The sequence below is a fragment of the Dipodomys merriami genome, unplaced genomic scaffold (genome assembly GCF_024711535.1).
Source record: "Dipodomys merriami isolate MVZ:Mamm:240054 unplaced genomic scaffold, mDipMer1.0.p SCAF_30, whole genome shotgun sequence".
Lineage (NCBI taxonomy): Eukaryota > Metazoa > Chordata > Mammalia > Rodentia > Heteromyidae > Dipodomys > Dipodomys merriami.
Genome location: NW_027204493.1, coordinates 8,872,280 through 8,878,279, shown reverse-complemented (window position 1 = coordinate 8,878,279; position 6,000 = coordinate 8,872,280).

Genomic DNA, 6,000 nt, shown 5'->3' with positions numbered 1-6,000 from the left:
AAAGAAATAGTTTAGAGGAGGAAAGATTTACTTTGGCTCATAGTTTCAGAGGTTTTGGTCTATGATCAGCTGGTTCTACTGGTTTTAGGCCCATGGCATGGATGAAGGGCACGGTGGATGGAAGCCCTTCACTTTAGGGCAGCTAGAAACCAGTGAGGGGAAAACAGGAGAGGCCCGGACAAGATGTTGCACCCAAGGACATACCCTCTCCTCCAGCAAGGCCTCACTTCTTAAAGCTTCCAGAATCTTCCAAAATAGCACCCTCTGCTAGAGACCAAGCTTTCCACAAATGAGCCCGTAGGAGACATTTCATACTCAAATCACATTTATTTATATAAATTTATAACCACCTCTACTTACAGATATAGGTATATAAGAAGTTGTAAGGAATAATAGAGAAATCATCTTTGCTCTTTATCCAGCTTCCCCCAGTGGTAACACCTTGCCTAATGGTAACACAATGATACCTTTGTTGTATACGCACTTCTGGGCATATTTGAGATGTTTTCACGTGTGCAGATCTGTGTGCCTTGCACCATATTCCATAATAGAATAGTTCTATCACAAGGACAGTTCACAGTACCTAGCCTTTTTTTTTTTCTGATGGTCATGGGGCTTGAACTCTGGGCCTGCACACTGTCTCTCAGCTCTTCAGCTCAAGGCTAGTGCTCATGCATGTGAGGCAAGCACTCTACCACTGAGCCACCTTCTCAGCCTAGTACCTATCCTTTTATTTTTTATTTTTTTGGGTCTGGTTGTAGGGCCTGAACTCAGGGCCTGGGCGCTGTTCCTCAGCTCTTCAGCTCAAGGCTAGCGCTCTACCACTTGAGCCACAGCACTACTTCCAGCTTTTTTTTTGCTTATGTGGTGCTGAAGAATCGAACCCAGGGCCTCTTGCATGCAAGGCAAGTGCTCTACCACTGAGCCACCTTCCCTGTCTTACCCAGCCTTTTTTTTTTTTTTTTTGTCGGCCGTGGGGCTTGAACTCTGGGCCTGGGCACTGTCCCTCAGCTCTTCAGCTCAAGGCGAGCGCTCTACCACTTGAACTACAGCACCACTTCCGGTTTTCTGGTGGTTTATTGGAGATAGGAGTCTCATGGTCTCTCCTGCCCCGGCTGGCTTTGAACCGCAATCCTCAGATCTCAGCCTCCTGAGTAGCTAGGATTACAGGCATGAGCCACCAGCGCCCGGCTTTACCCAGCCTTTTAATAACCACATTTACTCATCCAAACCCCATCCCTTTACCTCATTGATCCTTTATACATTTTTTCCCTTTTTTTTTTGGTGCTGGTCTGGGGCTTGGACTCAGAGCTTGGGCTCTGACTCTGAGCTTCTACCAGATAAGTCACAGGTCCATTTTTTGTTGTTGTTGGTTTTTTTGGGGGTCCGGTCGTGGGGCCCGAACTCTGTGCCTGGGCGCTGTCCCTCAGCTCTTCAGCTCAAGGCTAGCGCTCTACCACTTGAGCCACACCGCCACTTCCGGCTTTTTTCTTTTTGCTTATGTGGTGCTGAGGAATCGAACCCAGGGCCTCCTGCATGCAAGGCAAGTGCTCTACCACTGAGCCACCTTCCCAGTCCCTTTCTTTTTTTTTTTTTTCTTAAAGTAGAGATGAGTCTCACAGACTTTCCTGCTTGGGCTGGCTTTGAACCTCAATATTCAAACTTCAGCCTCCAAAGTAGTTAGGATGACAGACATGAGCCTCCATCACCAAGCTTTCTTCTCTTTTATTTCAAGGCTATAAAAATGGAATCACAATAATCATTTGAGATTGACCCTTTTATCACTCATCATAATTGGAGATATATCAATGTTCTATCAGTTGTTTTTGCTCACAGAGCTGTAGTCTGTGGTATAAATAAATATACCATCATTCATTCATTCATCCATTGAAGGACATCTGGATTATTTCCAGTTTGAGGCTATTATTAACAATGTCACTATAAACATTTAGATTCAGGTTTTATGTGGACATAAATCTTTCTCTGGGAGAAATGCCCAGGAATGCACTTGCTGGGTTGCGTGCGTGCGTGCGTGTGTGTGTGTGTGTGTGTGTGTGTGTGTGTGTGTGTGTGTGTGTGTGTGTGTGTGTGTGTGTGTGTGTGTGTATGTATTGAACAAACTATCAAAACAGCTTTCTAGACTACCCTTGTACCTTTTTACCGATAAAGCGTGAGTGACTCAGTTTCTAGTTTTTTTATATATCCTTGATATATCCTATATTTGTTTGGGTTAAATTTTTTAAACCATCCTGGTAAGTGGATAGTGAAATGCAATAGGGTTTTAATTTTCATTTAGTGGCTATTTTTAATTATTTTTTTGTCGGTTGTGGGGTTTGAACTGCTCTCTTCAGCTCAAGGCTCATGCTTTACCACTTGAGCCACAGTGCCAATTCCAGTTTTCTAGTGGTTTGTTGGAGATAAAAATCTCACGGACTTTCCTGCCTGGGCTGGTCTTGAACCATGATCATCAGATCTCAGCCTCCAGAGTAGCTAGGATTACAGGCGTGAGCCACAGGCACCTGGCTAATGTCTACTTATTTTAGGGTAAGTTTTTCTTAGGTTTAAACACTCTGTATTCTCGACTTGACTTTTTTTTTTAACCCCATTCATGTAGCAGCCCCATTATCTAACTGGCTTGTTCTTTTGCAGTTGTCTTAAGAGCTTTTTTTTTTTTTGTCAGTTGTGGTGTTTGAATTCTGGACCTGGATGCTGTCCCTGAGCTTTTCACCTCAAAGCCAGCGCTCTCTTGAGCCATAGCGCCAAGTCTGGTTTTCTGGTGATGGAGATGGGAGATGGGAGTCTCATAGACATTCCAGCCCAGGCTGGCTTTGAACCGCAATCCTCAGATCTCAGCCTTCTAAGTAGCTAGAATTATAGGCATGCGACACCAACACCAGCTCAAGAGCTCTTTAAGCCTTCTAGATACCTATCTTCTGTTTGATATGATTTACAAACATGTCCTCTATATTTATGGAAAAAAAAATCTCATTAGCTGCATTACAAAGGCTGAACTGTCTATTCCCATAATGTCCAAAAATGAAAGTCAGCAACTTCTGAAAACTAGTCTTCTTGCTGCCAAACCAAGCAAAGTCCTGTTACTGTTAAAGTAGTATTAGGATGGATCGCAGGGTATAGACATTCTCTATACCCACATTCTCTTCCTCCAAGTCAGAATAGTGGAAGAGCCATTATAAAAATTGAATACTAGCCAGGCACTCATAGTTCATGTCTGCAATCATAACTATATGGGAGGCTGAGATCTGAAAGAATGAGATTCTAAGCCAGCCTTAGCAAATAAGTCCAGGAGACTCCATTTCAACCCAAGAAGCTGGGTGTAGTGGTGCACAGCTGTCATCTCAGTTATGATGGAAACCCTAAAACAGGTAGATTGCAGTCCAGAAGTAAACCTGGGCAGGAAGTGAGATTACTACAACCACAACTACCACACACACACACACACACACACACACACACACACACACACACACACACACACACACACACACACACACACACACACACACACAGAACAGGAAGCATAGCTCAGCTAGTTCAGCTATAGAGCAACTGTTCACTCAGCAAGTGTTAGGTCCTAAGTTCAAACCCTAGTACTGAGTTAAAAAGCAGGCTGGGAATGTAGCTCAGTGGTAGAGTGCTTGCCTCTCATGCATGAGGTCATGGGTTTGATTCCTCAGCACCACATACACAGAAAAAGCAGCGCTGTGGCTCAAGTAATACAGCACCAGCCTTGAGCTGAAGAGCTGAGGGACAGCACCCAGGCCAAGAGTTCAAGTCCCATGACTGACAAAAAAAAAAAAAAGCAAGCAAGCAAACCAACCAAATACTAACATGTTATATACCAACACAGAGTTCTTCAAGATTCAGCCATCACAAGGGAAAACATTTAAGATTAGGCAGTTTGAAGAAGTCTTCCTGGAGAATATTTTTCAGGTCTAGTTTAAGGAAACAATATCTGCCATAGTTCACAGCAGATCCTTTCTTATATTACATGTTCTCCAAATTCTCTAAATTTCATTCCCCTCCTAAACTTACACTTCTTCCACCATATAATAAGGTAGAAATGTGGAGATGGGGCTTTTCTGATAATTTTTCCCAGGAATCCCATATGTTGCTCAGTTTTGTTTGTGTGAGCGGCTTTTTGCCATTTTGCAATACCAGCCCCTGCAAATTAGCACTACTACAGTTCCCAGATGGATCTGAATTCTTGTATTTTGGTGTCTTTTGTAGATATTAGATAAAGGCAAACAAAGTTCTTGAGACAGTGGCAAGCAAAAAATAAAGCATAAACATTATTTTCATGATGCTAAATCCTTTCATATTATTCCTAAATCCTCCTTTTACACAAAAGAAGGGGGCTAAAGCAGGAAAGATAGGGTGATATAAACCTATAACCTCAGCACTCAGAAAGTTGAGATGAGATAAAATGATGGCAAGTTCCAGGATTGCCCAGTTATACAGGAAGACTCTGTCCAAAAAAAATGGCAGGGGGGGAGTCAGTCACATGACAGCAAATAAGGGAGAAGGTTAAAGATACCTGATTAACAAAAGGAGGCTGTAAAGATGCCTGGACATTAACAATGAATGCAGTATCATTTTACCTTCACAAAGGAAAGTCCCAAGTGTTTGAAAAGGTGCTAGATATCATGAAAGTTTTAAGAGGAGGAACTCAGTAGTAGAGCACAGTGCTTAACATGCTTAAGGCCCTAGGTAAAATCCCCTTCACCAGAAAAACACACAAATCTTTTAAGGGAAAACAAAAGCATAGTAGAAACCAATAAAGACTTGGGAGAGAACTGGAACAGCTACTTCAGTGGGATATTCATGATACCACACTATTTTTGAGGATAGTTTATGGGTTCTTTCTAGATAGTGAAGTCCAGACAAAAAGTCTTCAATTGTTCGGTAGCTCATACTGGTAATCCTAGCTACTCAGAAAGCTGAAATCTGAGGACTGTAGTTCAAAGACTGAACAGGAAAGTCTGAAAGACTCAATGACAACTTTGAGTGACAAAGCTAAGGGAAAGCACCCTGACCTTGAGTTCAAGTCCTAGTACTGGTGTGCACCGATGTGCATGCATGCACACACACAACTGTCCAACCTTATATAATAAAAGACGTTAAAATGTTAAAGCAACACCTCACCTTAATTTTAAGTTTTAATCTTGCCCAACATTAACAACACGATTCATTTATTCACGATTGTTCTTACTGAAGACATTTTTTTTCCTCACTGATTTAGACGAAGACATTAGGGTTTAATCAGTAAAAAGAATGAAGGGTTAACAAGTTTTTAAAAAGACTCTGAGGACAAAAAGAGAAAAACAAAGCCCCGCATAAATCATAAGACTAAAATTAGAATTTGTGGAGATGGTTTCATCTGAGGGAGAAGAAGTCTATTTCTCTCTTTTCCATTATTTGCACTCCTTTTTCATTTGGCTTTAGCACCACCAGGCCTGACAAAAACCACTAATTCGCACCTAACCACTAAGGCCTTGTTCCGCTGTTTGGTAAGTCATTAGCCAGAGACATTCTCTGGAGCACTCGCAAATGAGCCCAATCCCAAATGTAGATATGAAAACACACTGGATTTCAACTAACCTGAAAAACAGGAGAAAGAGCTCTCCATTTACATCTTTATGCTAATTACATGTTGAAAAACTGATTTTAAAACACATTTTGGGCCTATTGGGTTAAATAAAGATGAATTTCACCTGGCTTCGGTTGGCAGGGTTTTACTGGCTTCCACATTTATAAATGACAGGAGGAGCTGAGCAGTTGTATTGTAATTCGACCAGACATGACAGGTAGCAGGGGAACCGGGAGGGAGGGCCGGACGGAGGGAGACACGACCGAACCGAGTGCACGGTCTCACAGTTTCTGGAAGAGCAAAGGGGTGGGTGCGCCTCTCCGGGGTGCCCACCTAGTGGGCCCTGGGGGGGGGGTGTCCCCGCGCTCCCGTCCCCGGGCGCTCCCGTCCCC